The following is a 22,078-nucleotide window of genomic DNA, read 5'->3' as shown; positions in this document are numbered from 1 at the left end:
AGATTTAAAGTTTAACTAAGGAATGGCATTGATATCGAAAAATATGCATATTTCATTAAATATCTATACCGATTTTCCTTGACTTATTCTATAATTCCAGGAGACGAAACCCCGAGTGATATTATGTGAAAGATTAAATTGCCTTAGAACAAAACGAATATATAACAAAGATTTTAACGTCGCTGATGTAAACCAGTTATACAGTATATAAACATTGCACCTATAGAAGACAAAATATAATGGAATTCAATGGGATTTATTTTACGCTTTTCCTGTCGATATATACAATAGAAATTGAAATGGTTTCACAGTCATTATATTAGAATGATGAATCAAAAGTTTAACGTCAATTTGTGTCTTTTATACCTTCTCCGTGTCTTGTAACTTAAATGCGAAATTTGTATTTGATGTCGCTCTAATGAAGTCAATCCATAACCGAAGAACATCATCATTCTTTCTAACACACATAATCCGTGCATCGATTTTGTTATTTTCAATTGAAACATTGTATTTTTCTTGTTCAAGCTTGCGCCTAATGACTCCTGAAAAACAGCTTACATCCGGAACAACGCATACATCTTGAGCAAGCTTTGGTGCATAAAATTTGCTCAGTATGGGACAGTAATTGAAATGACATGACAACAAAGCTTGATAGAATGTTTTTAACAGTTATGCTTTGAAAATTTTTAAAAGATTTTAAGAACATTTATAGAAATAGCATTTCAAACACGAACACGACAAGCGACTGAACTGAAACAAAATTTAATAAGTTAATCAACTAAAACATGTACGAAAATTAAATAAAATTTTGTTTTATACAATTTTAATTTTCAAAATTACAAAATACTGTTGGGGCAAGGGAGAGACATATTTTGCGGACTTTATTTTCATTTTCATCTGTTGCGGGCGGGGACATCTATTTTCAATTTTGTTCACAATTTTGTTGTCAATGTTCGTTGGCAGAATAACAAAATAATGCGATGTTTTTGAAGGCCAATGATACAGAGTACAAAAGACGTTTCTTTTACCAACTACAGGTCAGGGGTGGACTTCGACAATGAGCAAAGTCAATATCGTAAAGTCAAAAACACGGATTCGACATAAAAAAACGTGAACCAATTCAGACGAAAAAACAACCGAAAGCCAATCACAAATACATGTGTAATATTTTGAAATGATACCTGTTCATTCAAGCTATAGCATCAATCAGAACATGCGTATCAAACGGATCTGTTGTAGGGACGTCATAAACAGCGTGAAAAGCCTGGACTTGTGTCTTGTCCCTAAGGTGTTTTAGTGTTCTTCAAAAAATTAAAAAGTTTACATTGTACGTATCTTAATTTGCAAGGTTTATAAAGAATATGCGAATATCTCATATTTAACTAGGATTCTACAAGTAAAACCAAATTTTTGTATTTATGGCAAAATTTAGTGCTAGTTCTAGTACCAAAATCTATGGGTTAATAATTTACCAGATTACATAGATTAACTCATTTAAATTTAAAATGTTAAAAATGACAAAATTCCTGCGTTTTAGATCATTCCTATGAATCCAAGATAATCATTTTTTCAAATACTCTCACAACAAAATGAAATGCCCACCCTTTATTGTAGTTGTGAATAAGATGCCAAATAGACAGAAAAAAAATATATGGAGTGTGTACATAAAATATCAGCATTTAAAAACTTTTCCAATTGTGAACAAAATTAATGTTTTACCAATATACATGTATCGATTATAGTAAAATGGTATACAAGTTGTGACATTCAACTGTTTGATGTGTAAATGCGTTTTAAAAAACTCAAACAATCTAAATGTAAGTTAAACATTAAGATTTCAAATAGTGTCTTCTACTATTCTACACACGTGATTATGCTGTGCAAGTTTGAAGATCATCTATAAATTGCAAATAAAATTCTGAATTTTACATGAGTTTTTGTTTTCTACATATATACAGTAGCATGACATCAACACTTTATTTCTTATTTTATTCAATATCAATGAAATTCAAATACAAATTATCAGACAAATACAATGAATTCAGTTGAATGTTCTATTATACATTACAGACATCGTAAGAAAACTATGTTTCTGGTACGAATCCATTCAATCCATGAACAATAAATTACCTTCCCATTTTATTTCAGTACTTTGATAGAGCCTTCAGACTTAGTGACAGAAATACAGTGAATCAAATAACATATATTCTGTTATTGTTCTTCAAGAAAACATTCACCTAGTTGTCCTCATCCTGATAACATTCGAATTCATATCTCAAAATGCGCACATTTCATCAAATATCTAGAGAGATTTGTTTTTTTTTCTATTATACATCTAACATTATAGAAAGTGCAAGAAATTCCTGATCAACATGAAGTGGAAACGTAAAATGCCCAATTAAAATGTTTAGAGAACAAAACATCTCCAATATATTGCAGTGGATATTGACGTCGATGTCGCTTAACTTCAGAAGGATATAAAACAGTTATACAATACATGCACATTGTATCAATTGTCATTTGAAGACAGAATGTCATGGAATTCAATGGAATTTATTTTACGCTTTTCCTGTCGATATATACAATAGAAATTGAAATGGTTTCACAGTCATTATATTAGAAAAAAAAAATCAATCAAAGTTTTTTACTGCAACTTATGTCTTTTATACTTTCTCCGTGTCTTGTAACTTAATTCGAAATTTGCATTTTAGGTCGTCCTAATGAAGTCAACCCATAACAGATGAACATCTGCATTCTTACTAACACACTTAATCCGTGCATCGATTTTGTTATTTTCAATTGAAACATTGTATTTTTCTTGTTGGTGCTTGCGCCTAATGACTCATGAAAAACATCATGCATTCGGAACAACGCATACATCTTCAACAAGCTTTGGTGCATAAAATTTTCTCAGTATGGGAGAGTAATTTAAATGACATGTCAACAAATCTTGATAGATTTTTCAAAATTTTTGCTTTGAATTTTTTTTCAAGATTTAACAAAATAAAGAAATGTTTTTGAAGGCCAATGACACAGAGTACAAAAGACATTTCTTTTACAATCTATTTTTCAGACGTCGACAATGAGCTAACCCCATACCGGAAGGTCAACAATAAAGGCCTTGATATGCCAAAACGTGAAACAATTCAAATAAAAAACCAACGTTATAAGCCATTCATAACTAATACTTAGAAATGATTCCTGTTCTTACAAAAAAAAATTTAAAAAGAATTGAACTCCGAGGATAATTTAAAAAGGACAGTCACTAAACAAAAATTAAATGGCAAAATCAAAAGCTAAAACACTTCAAACGAATGGATAACAACTGTCATATTCCTGACTTGGAACAGGCATTTTCCCGGTATGTAGAAAATGGTGGATTAAAAACTGGTTTTAAAGCTAGCTAAATCTCTCACTTGTATGACAGTCGCATCACATTCCATCATATTGACAACACAATGTGAACAAAAAATACAGACACAATAGGAAAATACAATGTATGTCACAAATAGGGATACAACAGAAAGACGAACCCCACCAAAAACTGGGGGTGTTCTAAGGTGCTTCGGAAGAGTAGGCAGATCCTGCAGCTCCACATGTGGCACCCGTCGTGTTGTTCATGTTACATGTAATACAAAGCCGGTAAATAGTATAATTTGGTACGTCACATCCGTAAAAAGGGAACGGGATTGAAGTCATAGCAGCAAGTTATAGTATAAGTCAGTACATATCAAACGGATTAGGTGTAGAGACGTCAAACACAGTCTTAGAATATACTGATATCTCGTATTTAATAAGCACTAGAACACACCCGTGATATCGCGGGTCTGTGACTGATATATAACTATGCGTATGCCTTATTTTAGTATTGGTATTGTCATCTGATAAAGTCATGCCGATTATAACATGATGTATAAGGTGCACAGTTTTCTCTTCTTTCAAAATCTTTCTGTTTGAACCCGTCGACCTGGAACCTATCAATTATTGGTAATATTAATAATTTGGAAAACAAAAGGGCCTGGAATGGAGTATTTTTTACTCAACAGTATACAGCAAAATTCTAAATACACTGTTTGGTGGTGCGCCTGTCAGATGCGGAACGTACAGATAAGGTAATAGGTAACAGGTGAATATACTATTGGTATCGGTATCGGATTCGACCCGGAACTTCTTAATTATTGGCAATATTAATTACGTGGAAAACAAACGGGCCTAGAGTGGTGTAATTTTTAATCAACACCATTGTAATATATTAGTTATATATAAAGTTGAATTCTTTGATTCATCGTTTTTACGTGATGACGGCTGACAAATTGGACCTCGTAATTTTAGTATTATAGATTCTATAACTTCAAAACCAATTTTTTGTATCTGTAAAATAATTTAGTTTTAAGTAATTTGTAGTAGCCGAATATCTGAATTAATAATTTACCAGTTTTACATAGATTTTGTTCATTGAGATTAGAACTTACGAATCTCTGATAATCATTCTCAAATCCTCTAACAACCAAATGAAATGTCTACCTCTAATAGTAGCTATGAATAAGCTGCAAACTGGACAGAAACTAAAACAAAAAAAAAAAAAACAGTTTTTCCAAATAAGTATAACTAGAGGCTCTTAAGAGCCTGTGTCGCTCACCTTGGTCTATGTGCATTTTAAACAAAGGACACAAATGGATTCATGACACATGATGTGTTTGAATTTTTTGCTTTACTGAACATTCTTGCTGCTTACAATTATCTCTTTCTATAATGAACTTGGCCCATTAGTAACAGAGGAAAATATTTTGTAACAATTTTACCAAAATTTACAAAATTTATGAAAACTGTTAATAATTGACTTTAAATGGCAGTAACTCCTTAAGGGGTCAACTTACAATTTTGGTCATTTGACTTATTTGTAGATTTTACTTTGCTGAACATTATTGCTGTTTACAGTTTATCTCTATCTATAAAAATATTAACGATAATAGCCAAAAACGGTAAAATTTCCTTAAAAATTACCAATTCAGGGGCAGCAATCCAACAACCGGTTATCTGATTTATCTGAAAATTTCAGAGCAGATAGATCTTGACTTGATAAACAATTTAACCTAGTCAGAATTGCTCTAAATGTTTTGGTTTCAGTTTTAAGCCAAAATCTACATTTTACACCTATGTTCTATTTTTAGCCATGGCGGCCATCTTGGTTGGTTGGCCAGGTTATCCCACACATTTTTAAAACTAGATACCCCAATGATGATAATGGCCAAGTTTGGTTAAATTTAGCACAGTAGTTTCAGAGAAGATTTTTGTAAAATATACCAAAAATTTACGAAAAATTGGTAAAAAATGACTATAAAGGGCAATAACTCCTTAAGGGGTTAACTGACCATTTTTGTCATTCTGACTTTGCTGAACATCATCACTGTTCACAGTTTATCCAAATAACCAAAAACAGCAAAATTTCCGTAAAATTACCAATTCAGGGGCAGCAACCCAACAACCAGTTGTCCGATTCATCTGAAAATTTCAGGGCAGATAGATCTTCTCTTTGATAAACATTTTCACCCCTTGTAAGATTTACTCTAGATGCTTTGGTTTCAGAGTTATAAGCAAAAATCTACATTCTACCACTAAGTTCTATTTTTAGACATGGCGGCCATCTTGGTTGTTTGGCCGGGTCACGGCACACAATTTTCAAACTAAATACCCCAATAATGATTGTGGCCAAGTTTGGTTCAATTTGGCCCAGTAGTTTCAGAGGAGAAGACTTTTGTAAAAGTTAACGTCGACGGACGACGACGGACGACGGCCGCCAAGTGATGAGAAAAGCTCACTGGCCCTTTGGGCCAGGTGAGCTAAAAAGAAGATGTGGTTTGATTGCCAATGAGACATATCTCCACAAGAGACAAAATGACAAAGAATTTAACAGCTCCAACAATGAGCAAAGCCCATACCACAGAGTCAGTTATGAAAGACCCTGAAATACTATTTCAAAAGTTAACAAACGTTTTACTTGTATACATGTATCGATTCAAATAAAATAGTTTACAAGTTGTGACATTTAACTGTTGGACGTGTAAATGTGGTGTAAAAACTCAAACAATCTAAATGTAAATTAAATGCTAAGATTTCAAAACAGTTTCTCCTACACACGTGATCATGCGGTGCCAGTTTGAAGTTCATCTATAAATTGCAAATTAAAATCTGAATTTTACAATTGTTTTTCTACTTGTATCAAAATTGTATTTCTTATTTTATTCAATCTCAATGAAATTTAAATACAAATTATCAGACAAAAACAAGGAGTTCAGTTGAATGTTCTATACATCACAGACATCTTAAGAAAACTATGAAAGTTTCTGGTACGAATCCATTCAATCCATGAACAATAACTTACCTTCCCATTTCATTTCATGAAAATCAATGGCTTCCAGTAGCGTTTGTCTTTAAGGAAATGTTGCCTTTTGTTAGTCTCATCTTTTGATGTATATTGATTCTTAATACCGTATAAATCATGATTTTAATAGAAAATAATCTTCTTAGATTGCAAATAGATGACAAGAACAAGTATGTCTCCTGCATCAAACGCATGCATTATTATTGCTCGAAGGATTGACAAAATGTTCTTACAGGTACTGAGGGGTGAATAAAGCAAGTTATGATTACATTAAATTCCAGGCTTTTCCGGGCTTCAAGGGGAACCTCGGAACAATCTTGTTTTAATACAACCTACTATATGACCCATGCTGGGGTGTTTGGTGTTTTGAGTAAATCCTTTTTTCTTAATACTCGGCGATTTTGAGAAGTCGGTGCCAATGCAATAGGAATCCCTTATTTTAAGGACTTATGTAAAGCCTATCGTAAATGCGTATGTACCCTTTTACCTTAAAAACAGAGCGAAAAGTCCGATTGGTGTTTTTATGTTACTAGGTTGTGAGTTTGAAACCCGCTCGTTCAACTTTTGCTTAATTTTCTTTCAATTTTGGAAATGAAGGAGGAGGTATAAAACTTCTAACAACACTTTACATACTTTTAACTCCGCTCTGAATGCCCGCGATTTCGCGGGTGTGTTCTAGTTCTTAATTAAAACTGGTTGGCGTGATATATCTGTGTCGTTCATCAATGCAGCAATAACTCTGCTTGGTTTGGTTGTAAAAAAACATACATACATATAAAGTAATAACAGCTTTTTTTTAATTTACCTAAATGACCAAAGTCCACTAACTCTTTTTGTTTTAATTTTATTATTTTAACCCAATATGTGTTGCAGATTAAAGATGAATGAATAACATTGAAACACCTACTGAATACTTGTATATAAAATATATTATGAATTGACTGAGAGTCTTAGTTAACTTAAACATCCTGTGTTAAATTAGACATCTAACTAAAAAATGTGCAAATACAATGTAGTTAAACTATGATGAGGCATTCCGCAAAATGAATCATAGTTAAGGGCTGGCAAAAATAACCTGCACAACTTCAGTTAGCGAAAAGTACAAGAACCTGAGATGTCTTTGAGTCGAGCTTCGCTAGATGAATGGCATCTTTCTCTGTCATCTTACACGTTGCCAAACGATGGATTGTCGCTAGCGAAGAGTCGAAAAGGACTGTCATTTTCGAAGTGCTAACTTTGGTCGTTTACTATTAAGATATATTATTCACTGGGGTAAAGCTGATGACCGTAACTGCATTCACGGTCATCCCAAGATGTCGGATGAAAAATTAGGTCAGTTTCTGTATTGTCTGTTAAAGTGTTTCTATATCATTTTCTTTACAAATCATACATTGAAACGATGTAAATTTATAAAATAATCACTCGGAAATCACTAATTACTTCTGAGAAATGTGCATGAAACGGGAAATTCGATTTGAAAAAATCGCCAAGATGACCGTCAATCACAATCGAGATGACCGTAACAGAATCAGCGATTCATAACAAGGCTGACCGTAACTGCTTTTAAGATGACCGTAATTTGTAAATGATGACCGTAACTTTTAAAGGATGACCCTCAATTCTAAGAAATATCCGTAATTATATAACTATCTTTTTGTATCAAATGATTAATCGTGTTGGTATACAAATATTAATATGAAAGTTTTATCCTATAGGTAGAAGAAAATAAGACGTGCTTCAAATGCAAATATTACCATATGTATCTTTTTTACAGTAGAGGGTTCAATTTTTAAAATGAATTTGCCAAAAGACATGCGGTGCACAGCCTTCAACTGCTCGACAAAAGATTTTTTTTGTTTCTGGGATTCCTTTTAATGACATATAATAAATACACATTTTTAAAAATGCCAAAAAATTGCATGTACACCCATTGATATTATATCGTCTTTCATTTTGTAGTGCAAATAAAATAACAGAAATATTTTGAAAATATCATTCGAATAAACTAGTGAAGGTGAGCACCAGCAAAGTAGATCCTTAAAATAGTATTGTACGAAAAGCGTATCACAAGACGGAACGTTGTCAATATGTATATATACAGAAATGTTATTCATACAGTCAGGATTCTACTTCTTCAAAATTATCTCCCCATTACGCCAGTTCATGCTCACAGTCGTAGAAATGGAAGCCATTGTAGGGATGACGCTCTGCCAATTTTGCTCTTGAAAACTGATAAATTTATCCACATAGCACCATTACGATCGATCGTTATATGTCAGTTATATTTTAAAATACAAATGTATCTACTAGCTAATGAGCATTAGTTAATGATCTTGTCTGCATTGATTCAACTTAAAAATATTGTCTGTTTGGATGTCAGATGGAATTTTTGAAAATTCTTAAGCATTTAAAAAAATTCTAATTAAATATTTTGTGGAAGGGCAGACTAAACACTTTCAGTGGTTGAAGATTATAAACCCAAGTTATCACACACACATTTTCATCATCCAAATTAAAAGACTGTCGTCAAGTACTTTTAGAAAAAATAGCTATTCGAACACACCTACTCTGTTTTTGTGATTCATTAGATAGGTATCTCAATTGACCCATATATTTCATCTTTTCGTACTGTCATTTTTTTACGTTATAAAGTCAACCTGTAGCTTTGATATATAATAATGATAGAATCTGAAGCGAGATGCTATATAAAATACTCTTGCTTTGTACGTTTTAAAGACAAAATATACACCCCAAACATGCCCTAACATAAAAAGGTGCACTCGATTTTTCTCTTTTCGATACAATCGTTACCTGTTTTGGGGAATTTTTTCTTGATTCACATAATGGAAGGGCAGACACGAAAATTTCTGAACTAAAAGATTGATATGTTCTCCGTCCGTGATAAAAAAAAATCGGAGGTTATGCATTTTCTACATCCAACTTATAGATACTATATATAAAAAAAAGATGTGGTATTATTGCCAATGAGACAGCTAACCAGAAAAGACCAAAATGACACAAACATTAACAACTATAGGTAACCGTAAGGCCTTCAACAATGAGCAAAGCCCATACCGCATAGTCAGCTATAAAAGGCCCCGATAAGAACCATGTCGTCGACTTGATATCTTATTGTTGTGCATTACTATGTAATAGATACATTGAAAACTTATGCAAATGGTGTTTTTAAAAAAAGAAAATTGTCGTTTTATTTGTTTCTATTAACTTTTTAAAATTTTGTTACTATATCAAACATTACAGTTAACTTTTATCGCTTTCTCGATAAACACAGAGTTTCGATTCTTTTGTTCTATTTCAAAAGTGTTTCCGCCTGCATATATCAAGACAAATTAAGATTTTAATCTGCTTCTTCTGGACCCATACACATGGGCTCGATTACCAAATATTCGTATGTATTATTAATGTTTTTAATGCTCCATTTATTGGCATTATGTTTTTCTGGTCTGTGCGTACGTTCGTCCGTTCGTCTGTTTGTTTGTCCGTTTGTCCAGCTTCAAGTTATATAAAATTGAAACTTAGTACACATTTTCCCTATGGAATGATCTTTTTAATTCTAATGCCAAATTACAGTTTTATCTCATTTTCATAGTCCACTAAACATAGAAAATGATAATGTAGATGAGGCATCCGTGTACTAGGGACACATTCATGTTTCTTCAAATTTTCGTCGTATCGCTGTAAATTTGTGTTAAAATTTTAACGTCGATATCAATAAATATTTCATTGTTTACGAGAAATATGCAATTTACTATCATTGTTATAAATCCTAAATATGGCCAATTATATTATAGTTTAAAAAAAGAAATTTATGAAACATATTTATATCCGCTAACCGCGAGCCCCTATTGAGATCGACAAACTCAACAAAAAAGCTTTGAATACAATACGGATATTTCTTAGAATTGATGGTCATCCTATAAAAGTTACGGTCGTCCTATATAAATTACAGTCAGTCTTTACAAATTACGGTCATCCTTTACAAGTTACGGTCATTTTTTTACCAATCACGGTCATCCTTGTTTTATGTTACGGTCATCTTGAAAATATTTTGATTATGATTTACGGTCATCTTAACGATTTTTTCAAATCGAATTTCCCGTTTCATGCACATTTCTGGGAAGTAATTAGTGATTTTCGAGTGATTCTTTTATAAATTTACATCGTTTCAATGTATGATTTGTAAAGAAAATGATATAGAAACACTTTAACAGACAATACAGAAACTGACCTAATTTTTCATCCGACATCTTGGGATGACCGTGAATGCAGTTACGGTCATCAGCTTTACCCCAGTGATTATTAGCATCAATAGTAACAAAAGAAATTTTCATTTGACCAAGAAGGTCAGATATCCAAAACTTTCCGTTACCTGTAGCAGACGATTCGAAACACCGCTCTATCTGAGAATCGACTCAGCTCTCCATAAGGATATTTATATTTAATCATAAAGTATCCAGAACTGTATGCCTACGACTTGATTTTCACACATTACATCGTTTGTTAGAACAAATCCTACATTTGTTGCTAAATTCACCTTGATTAAACGATGTATTTGTAAAAAGTCTGTTTACCAACAACATGTGCATGCATTATATTGAAAGTTCAAACAGGGTCAGTAACGATGTATGTTTTTCTACTTTTGTAGCGTTTAGAAAACAACAACAAACACCACACAACGTTTACAATTTTTTTGTTAGAAAGAAATGCACTCTTAAATTATATTAATATGATTTCATTTAATTTATTATAATTATGATTTTTGCATATTTTTCTTAAAACCACTTCACCATTGATTACACCAGTCTGTATATTTTGAGACAATCTGCCTGATCGAAGATATTACACGTCAGATCAGTCTACATAACTGTTAGCTGTATTGGTGGTAATTAATTAATATGAAAATGTCTTTAATTAAAAATCAAGATTTCCTTTATATGTCATTCCTTACTTTTTTATTTGGCATTTGAAGGATTCACTTAAATTCTGTTGTACCCTCGACATGCTCAATGTTGTATCTATTTCATTATTTTTTTTTGTATTTGGCATTTTGCTTTAAAAAAGTCGCAGTATTTCTTAATAATGATACTATACAGATAATATAAGATATATCACAACGTAATGTATGATACAAATACCGGTGAAGGGGTGCAGGGGCAGGATAAAGGGGAGGGGTTCCAATCATATGTTTCCCCCAAATGCATTGATCGTCTAAAAAAGAGAGATTCCAACCACTAAACCTAGTACCTCCCCAAGATCTACAAATGTAGAAATGCCAGTCAGTGGACATGATTCCGGAATCGAAGCATGGAAATGAGTGGTAGGTAGGTTTGAGGGAATCTTCGAGTCAAACGGGAACCAGGTGACGAGCTCGAGGGTGGTGAAAAAAAGGATAATCTATGCTCAATAAAAAAAGGCATGGGGAGGGAAGTGGGAGTCATCCCATGTTCACACCCTCAATTATAGCGGTCACTGTTTTAATTGAAAACATCTTTTTTAAATTTCCTGCAATTCCGTTATCTCGGTCTGACTAACAGTTACGTTGAAAAGTAGCACTTTATAACCCTTAACTAAACATCAGTCAAACATCAGACAAACAAAAAATAATGGCTCAAATTTCCACTTTATCTTTTTTATACTACTCTGTTTCAGACGGAACGAATTATAGTATATACCGTTGTCTGACCATCTGTCTTGTCGTTTTAGATCTCTGATATCGTTATTCAAGCCAGTGAACAATAAGCCAGCGAACAATACGGAATATCAAGCCAGCGAACAATGAGGAATATCAAGCCAGCGAACAATGAGGAATATCAAGCCAGCGAACAATAAGGAATATCAAGCCAGCGAACAATAAGGAATATCAAGCCAGCGAACAATAAGAAATACGCGCCTAATAACTGAAGACTTGCATAAACCTTAAACTTTCTTTGAAATCTATCAATTGACACTCGTTTTCAGGCGGAAGGCGAAATGCTATTTATTCTCTCAAATACAAACTTGATTAGTTATTCATTTATCTAAAACAATATTTTGACAGCCGTTTATCTCTTACATGATTTTAAAAGTTCCCTTTAGCTAACCCCTCCTCTTTTAAGTGTTATTTTATTAAAGATGGGTTTGCAGTCTCTATAATAATGAAACAATTAATATACATAGTTCATACTTTATACAATTAAATCGTCAAGCTTAATTTATTTGTTTAAAAATAGAATTAAATAATAAAAACAGATTGGTCAAGGAACGTCAAATACAGCATTTTGTTGTCATATGATTTATCAAGTTGAAGTAAAAGCTTATAACTACACGCAGCTTTCATACTATTAACTGTTAGTTTCTTCTCCACGGCGACCACTGCTACATTATATAGAAAGTCGCTACATATTATAGGAGTATACTCGAAGTATACATGCAGAATAACGCGAAAATAATTGTGCTGTCCCCGAGTAATAGTTAAAAGTTTAAAATCGGAGGTCTTGTCGGACTAAAGTCGGTCTGATGACGGAAACAATATCCGGACGTCTTTTTTTCGTTTTTCTCTCCACAATAACCTAAACTGAATGATCATAAGAAAGGATGACAAACGCGACTATGCATAGTACTATCGGACACAGAGGCATGACGATTTATTTAATGTGGAAGGAAGAGAAGTGAAACACAAAATGAGGTCTTCTCGTTTAATAGTATATATTGTACTATAGTTAATAAGCACAAAATAAAAGTGTTCATGGCTTAATTTTATATTTGCTGAGTTCGTCTGACTGTCTGTCTGTAACGCTCCTATCAGATACAAAGTGACTTTTTAAATTTAATTTCAAAGTATTATTTATAAACTGCAATTAGACAAGTTACAGTCGATTTTCTGGTTAGACGGTTTCGAATTGATAATTTGGATATGTATATGAGCGTTCAAAAATGATTATACCTAAAAGGCTATCGAAATCGAAATGTTGAATAACAGCAAACATCAGCGTGAGCAAAAGTAAAAAAAATAGGAAGGTCAAAGACCAACTAACTAAAATTTGAAAATATACCCAAATTGAATGAAAACTCGTTGCGTAAAAAGTAAAATAACAAAAATAACGATCTCTAGGAAAAATCATAACGGAAAGTCCCTAATCAAATAGAAAAATCAAAAGCTCAAACACTTTAAATGAATAGATAACAACTGTAATATTCATGACTTGATACAGGCATTTTCTTATGTAGAAAACAGTGGATTTAACCTGGGTATTAGAAGAGTATATAGGTAAGGTTCCACGGGTCTTGTGGTGCCACCCTTTAAAATTTGTATGATTCATGATAGGCAAACATGCGAGGTCAATTCGTATTAGGGAATAATATAACATATAACGATTAAAGGATGATCAGAATGTGGCTTTGACATATGATAATATATGGTCATTCAATCGTCATCTGTGTCACACATATTTGATCCCAATGACACAACTACATTTTTCCATTAAACTGATAAATCTGATACGTAGGAGAATCATTCGTCACAACTCGGCCGATTCCGTACCCTCATCTTAGGATAGAAGGAGAGTAGGGGATTCTGCCGAGGAGTACTGAATGGTAGGAGACGATAATCTGTTTTAGCTTCCCGTTTATCAGACTTTGCGAATCCAGTCAGTAAAAATATCATGATAGGTAAAATGACACATTAGGGAGTAACCATTTAACTTCAAATTGTGAGGGTGGATATGGTTTTTTTAACTGAGTCAGACCGCAAACCACGATCAATTTTATTTAGTTTTTCAACGCTACCAATCATTTTTTTCTTCTTCAATATTTTTACCACTATAATGTATGGAGAAAATACGGAATCAGAATTTTTTTTCTTTGTCATTTGCTTGACCAGAATTTATTCCCCATCAATACGGCGATCAGCATACTTTTTTTGTGTAGAAAAAAACCCAAACCTACCCGCTCTTTTAGTTTAAATGGTCGTTCCCTTAGACGACTATTGAAGCTGATGAATAGAGATGGAACATAGTGTGACAAATGACGATCAACCTATTCATGATATCATGGTGTCCATAAAACGTATGAAGTGTCGGTTTTAGTTGTACTATTGAAGCTGATGAATAGAGATGGAACATAGTGTGACAAATGACGTAGCAAATTAACCTGACGATATCGGGATATGGGTATTTAGTCGGATCTTGTACTTGTGATTTGTTTAAAACCGGTTTTAACGAAGAAATGTCGAAATGTTCAGAACTTAATTAAATCTGTTTTTGGATAAGATGGTGCAAGCATACGATTTTTATTGCGTCTTACACTTTGAGAAGCGAATAATCTTTAGCTATTTTATTTAAATATTGTGTAAAAACGTTAATTATGAGCTATGAAAGTCAAGTGGCTCAAGCATTTTACTGAGGAAGTTTTAAAAAAATGCAAAGAAATATTTTAACAGTGGGTTAGATTTCATTAGTCTTTATACTATCTATAGATTAACAACTTTTGGTTATATTTATAATTTAGAATCATCATTGAAGGTGGAGCGCGATTGCACAGTTAATTAATTATATTGATGTGCCATTTGTATGCAAGAGTGAAATTCCGTTGTATTATGTGCCAATTCGAAAAAGTTATGCGAGTATTGTCTCCCTTTAACAGGTTCATTATTTTATAATTAAGTTTAGGTTTCTGATATAAATTTGAATAGTTACAAAATGTATCAATTGAATATATTTCAGTTTTTGTTATTGGTGTATCAAAAACATTGATGTACGAATATAATTTCATAAATTTGAAACGTTTAAAATGATTACATACCAATATAAAGAACCGTTCATCATTTTTCAAAAAGACTATGATTGAAAATCGTATTAATTTCCCCGACCGTGCAAGGGCTGTACAGCCAGTCAAGGTCGTTAAAAACTTCCATATATATATCGTATTAATTATCTCCCCTTCATGATAGATTGATTGGGAAATGAACCAATTTGAAAGTTCTCTACAGGTAATCGCAGAGAGGGACTAGAAAGCAATTTTTAATTGTAGCTTATTTAACGTTAAAACAACTTTCCACTATAAACAAATGTTATTTTATGCAAATATAAGGACCTTGTTAGCTAAATCTACAAATTTTATTAGATATTATGAATTTTTATTACAATAGATTAATATGCTAAATGACGATCACCCTATTCATGATATCATGGTGACCATAAAACGTATGAAGTGTCGATTTTAGTTGTTCTTCTCATAACTCTGTTTGATTAGTTTTTGTGTAAGAGGCACATCCCTGCTAATGCAATCCGTACAGAGTAATTATGCACAAGCATAGCGTAGCGTATCAGTTGATGTTAATATCATAGGGGGTCCCATTTGGGGGTGGGGTTGATCCCGGATCCCGCTTACTGTATTGTCAGATTCCCGTATCCCGCTTACACTATCTATGTACATAAGAAATTCTCATTTTTGTGTAATTTCCCGTGTCCCGCTAGACTTCATTTTCCGTTTTCACGGCACAATTATTTGCCTTTCACGTCTCACGCTTACAAAAAATTGGCAATCCCGCGTCACGCTTAGACCTAAAAATGAGACCTACATCATACGACTAGGTAGATTGTATGCTACTGCTTAGAAACAGGAAGTAGACAATTGGAAAGTTGAAATTATCACGTTTGTCATAGATTCTACATAATCATTGAAGTCTGTCAATGTCCAGGAAAATAACAGGATATGAAAAAGATCTTCTACATTCGGTAGTAGTTATTAACTTCACGTTGACAAATGGGCGGGTGTGTTATAGTATAATTAATTAAGAAAAAGAAGCCAAATTAATCCAAGCAATTTGAGAATGTCTAACATTAAACATCTAACAGAGTAGAAGTGCAACCTTTTCTTAATAAACCCTAAAAATGTTTTACAATACGACAAGGAGACAGCTATGTTCTTTTTTCATTTTGCTGTTGCTTAACATCCATCGTTGGCTGCAATTATGGTTGCTTTCTTTTGGAAAAGTTGGATTGATGAGATTTTTTTGTTATTTCATTATTTATTTAATTAATCTATTTATCATGTCGTTTTGGCAAGACTGTTATTCTTAAAATTATATCCTTTAATCCAGTAGAAAAATCGTTAGTATATCAATTACAGTATATAACAATGTTGATATGTTTCCACTTCACTGATTATAGTTACTATGAAGTACAAAACTTAATGGATATCACAGTTAGCACCCTTGATTTCGTCGCGTTTTAATATTTTCATGGATACACAAATGAAGTAATTAAAGGCTAAATAAACAAGAAAATCAGTAGACCAAAAAACAAATGAAATGAAAAAGAAAAGAAAAACATAGCGGAGATTTTTTTATAAATATAATTGCAACATACAAGATGTTAAAATACCGCAAATTGTGTAATTAATTGTCTAATCATTTCAGTTACTTCATTCAGAGTTTTACATGATTTGAACTCTGACTTAATGAAGATACTACAAGAAACCGAAGGTGTCATAACGTTTAATTCTAATTATTGTGCTGATTATATATGTGATTATACTTAAAAACATTGCCTTGTGATATTTTTTTGTAATATGTAATATATCTGTTGTATATATATATATATGTTGAAGAATTGAATAAAGATAAAAAAAAAGAAGAAGATACAACTGAAGGGGAGAATACCAATACTTGCCAGATTAATCGGCGTACAGTAGATTGTAGTGTACTCTGCGATGGATAGCACTTGTCAAATCCCTGAAGGAGAAAAACCCATATACTGCTATAGCCATTTGTAATTGATGGTATGACAAATGTGTAACATGTATACAGACGATATTCTGGTAGAGCATTGCAGGGCTGCTAGTGTGGTGAGGAGTGTATGAGAGTGAGCAAGGAGAAGTGACAGCGAGATTGTGTTGGAATGACACTGTGTGAGAGGGCAAGAATGTGTGAAAGTAAGAGAGAAGAGTGTGTGCAAGAGAGAAGAATGAGAGTGAGCAAGAGAGAAGAATGAGAGTGAGAGAGTACAAGAGAGAAGAATGCGAGTGAGAGAGTGTTAGCGAGCTAGAGTGTGTGAGAGATTGTGATAGTGAGCCAGAGTGTGCTAGAGAGAAGAGAGCAAGTGTATGAGATAGACTGATAGTGAACGATAGAGCAAGAGTGTTGAGAGTGGAGGAGGGAGCAAGAGAAACTCTTGTGTTATAATGAAAAAAATAGCCAACATCGGCAATCAAAATACCCACAAAATATACAAAGTCACTGTTTTTACTTCACTTGTTTTTTTGGGGGGTTATTCCTGAAATCATTTTAGTTAATAATATAGCTCAAACATTTACTGAAATACATAAATAACATACCACTTATAAATTATTTAAAACAATAAATTACCTTTAAGTATTTAAAAGACGTCCATAATCATTATATGTAATCGAAATATATATTACAAATTGTGTCTTTAAGATTAATCAGTCATGAAATCAGATACATATTCTGACAGGTAATCAATTTATTTTATCGCCAAATCCTTATGTAAATTTAATTTTTGTAAAGATAAAACACGATTTGTTATAAATATTTTTGAAAGCATACTTGTTTTACCCTACCTGAACAATGTTGAATATAAAAAATCTTCTTCAAATTTAAGATTAGAACTTAGATCAGTATAAATTAATTTATTTCTACTGTGTAACAGAATTCGTGTATGAAGGAATTTTTTCCTACCTATAAATGTACGTCCATAAAATGATTTTTCAATCTTATTTAAAATTGTATAATTTTTATTCATATTTGAAATAAACGACTACTTTTTTGTATTTTCAATTCTGTCTCTGTAGCACTCAGACAGAAATATATATAGATAAAAATTATATATAGATCAGGCCGCTATATTTCGCATCGTTTAGAACCACTTTTTGTATGTTGATATCTTGATTTCTACAATAAACCAATTCATCAAGCCTCATAAAATTTCAACTTGTACTCCTTTGATTGAAACAAAAATCTTTGAAAATTTTTACGGAAGCGTATTAGCAACACACAATCTTTTTACATTTCTTCTAATTTTTGCGTGTCAACCCAACTCAAGTATTTCAAATCGTTTTAAAGCAAACATAATATGCAGAAATATTTCCCTAGTACGCTTCCATACATTTGTGAGTATTGCATCTGTACTTTCTATTAGCACTCATGATGATTTGAAATTTTATTTCAGTTCTACTATACGTTCATAGAATGCTACAGACAAACGATTTACAAGATGGAGGACGATAATTTTTCAATAATTCAACAACGTCATGATGGCACTCGGTTGAAGCCGCCTTCAATGGAGATTTGGCATGAGGTACTGTCGGATTACCATTGTGTTCTAAAAATAGTTTCACTATTTCGGAAAACCCTAAAAATGAGGCTATGTATAAAGGTGTTTCGTTTTGGTTGTTCATGATATCTGGGTTACACTTGTATTTCAATAAATGTCCAACGACCTCCGTATAACCCTCCGTTACAGCTACATGCAAAGGAGTGTCATTGTTCCAGTTAGCTAAATTAGGATCACATTTATATTGCAACAGTAATTTTACAATTTCACTATGGCCCAATATGGAAGCCATGAACAATGGCGTTTCACTTTTCTTGTTAAGTATGTCAAGGTCACATTTGTGTATTTTGTATTTCAATAAAAGATGAACTATTTCAGTAAATCCTTTTCTGGCAGCTTCATGCATAGCTGTTTGGTTGTTCTTATTAAGGATATTTGTTTTACATTTGTTCTTCAAGAGAAGTTTGACTATCTCGATGTGTCCTGATTTACACGCTATGTATAGTGGTGTTTCGTTGTTTTTATCGCAAATATTAACATCGTAGTCATGGTGTAAAAAATATTCAATATTTTTCAAATTTCCACTTCTTGAAGCTGTCAACAAAGCGGCTGCTGGTACGATGTCATTTTCGCCGTTAGGAGCACTTCCATTCGGTTGTTTGGTTTCCATTGAACTTTTAGTTAATTTTTTGTATGAAGACGTAGATCCGCAAATCTGAAAAAGATATAGCAAGAAGAAGTCTTTAAAGATTATCCAGAAGAATTAAAGTAAAACGTTATAGCTTTGACTGCCAAATATAGAAAGACCTGCATGGGATTCATTTATGGTATACAGTAACAATTCGATGAATTTGGTAAAATTCATTTTAAAAAATGTGTGCAGGCATATAAATATCTGTCAACTTCCAGTCCATAATTATAGTGAACAGAAAATCGAAAAACAATCAATTGAAGTTTCCCAAATGCCGTTTTAAAGTTAGTCTTAGTATGAATATAATTTTACCAAACTGTATGGTATACGATTGCACTTTTATTAAGGGATATTGTACAAGGTTGTGAGTAAGAATATATGAGAAATAACTCTTTATAAGTTGAAAAACAATATAGTATTAAATATGTCACCAACATTGATCATATATCAACAAATTAGGAATAAGAACCTGCAATAAGAATGCAATGCCTATACTTCCTCCCTCTTGTTTATCTACATGTATTATCTAAAACGTACTATACTACTTGGCAGTACGAAATTGAATACCAATAAAGGTCTCAAACAGTCGGTCTGCAAATATATTTTAACCCAAAACCTCTGTATTACGTAAAAACATCTCATATCTATTCTATATTATTTGTCTATGTAGAATTAAATATTTTTAAACACTGTAGGGATAACGTTCTTTGAATAAATATACAACCAAATCACTACACACTCACTGAGCAAACCAGCAACTATCTTAAGAAAGAGGGATAACTCTTTTCGTTTTTGAAATTATTTTAATGGAATAAAAACAAAATAACAAAAAAAAAAAAACAAAAAAAAAAAAAAAAACAGGAATTAACCTAATTATGAAACTGTTATAAAACACAGGATTTGATTAAGCGACGAAAAAATAAATCTCATTGACTTACAATCTTTACTTTGAGTTTGTTTTTGTAGTTTTGCGTTGCTTAAATCTGTGATTGTATGTTTGAAGTTTTGGTTACGTTATTGATTTAGTTAAATAAACATCAAATAGTTTAAAGTAGCAGATATGTTTTCAAGCTTTCAAAAACATTCTAACGTTTTATATGTTAATATGTGAAGTTATTTTTATAAATGTTTTACTATAAATGCCTGAAGAAGATACGAACTTTCGTCGAAGATTTTCGAAAACTGTCAATGGAAGCATTACATTTATATTAATACATAAATTAAAACAAAATCGAGAATTGAAATGGAGAATATGTCAAATAGACAACACCCCAATCAAAGAACAAATGTATACTTACTATATTAATACCATAAAACCGTCCTAATCACCAACAAAACAATAAAAGCATTTTGACGTGCAATATTTTGGCAAACAATATGGTCCAGCAATGTAATATAATTATTCGCATTTTACAATGCAAAATATTTTGGCACACTAACACCGGCAATAAACAATACCATAATTTAAATTTTAATTCATAATTAATACTGTTAACAAGATAACACATATAACATACATTTGAATTAATTTATCTTGATCAACACGAATTGGACTATTGTTTTTAAACCTTGATCAAATTGATTAAAATCCATTTGTCAACACAACGTGTCGCACTTGTGCTTCATGGAATCACCAGTATTACGTCCCCTGACTTCTTTTAATACTAAATTCATAATTGCTGCACTTTCTTTTGAGCCATATTTCGTGAGAAGTCCGAAAAACTTTTCAGATGTATATACTCACATTTGAAGCGTTTGTAATTAAAGACATTCTAGTCTGCAAGTGATTAAATAAAAACATTATTTTTAGTTTGTACCAACTATGCATTGAAATGAAAACAACCTACACTCGAACTTGAAATAAAAAGTAAAATCACGAAAATACTGAAATCCGAAGAAAATTCTAAACGGAAAGTACCTAATCAAATAGCAAAATCAAATAATAAAACGCATTAAACGAATGGACAACAACTGTCATATTCCTGACTTGGAATAGATACAGTTCTTACATGTAAGTCCGCCTCATGTCTTGACTTACATCTAGAAATTGACAATGTAGCTGGTGTACCACGGTCTATTCGAAAAAAAAAATTGATAATTACTTATTTAGGGTCGGTTAAGAGAACAAAAATCTCGACAAACCAGATGATTTAAGCCTCCCTGTGGGAAACCTTTTATATCTATGTGGCAACATTCCAACAGAGCCTGCCATTTTGTGGGAAACCTTTCATTTCTAGTAGCAACATTCCAACAGAACCTGTCATTCTGTGGGAAACCATTCATTTCCAGTGGCAACATTCCAACAGAGCCTGTCATTCTGTGGGAAACCTTTTATATCTATGTGGCAACATTCCAACAGAGCCTGTCATTCTGTGGGAAACCTTTTATATCTATGTGGCAACATTCCAACAGAGCCTGTCATTCTGTGGGAAACCTTTTATATCTATGTGGCAACATTCCAACAGAGCCTGTCATTCTGTGGGAAACCTTTTATATCTATGTGGCAACATTCCAACAGAGCCTGTCATTCTGTGGGAAACCTTTCATTTTCAGTAGCAACATTCCAACAGAACCTGCCATTCTGTGGGAAACCATTCATTTCCAGTAGCAACATTCCAACAGAGCCTGCCATTCTGTGGGAAACCATTCATTTCCAGTAGCAACATTCCAACAGAGCCTGTCATTCTGTGGGAAACCTTTTATATCTATGTG

The sequence above is a fragment of the Mytilus galloprovincialis genome, chromosome 7 (genome assembly GCF_965363235.1).
Source record: "Mytilus galloprovincialis chromosome 7, xbMytGall1.hap1.1, whole genome shotgun sequence".
NCBI lineage: Eukaryota > Metazoa > Mollusca > Bivalvia > Mytilida > Mytilidae > Mytilus > Mytilus galloprovincialis.
Note: the sequence above shows the minus strand (reverse complement) of the source record.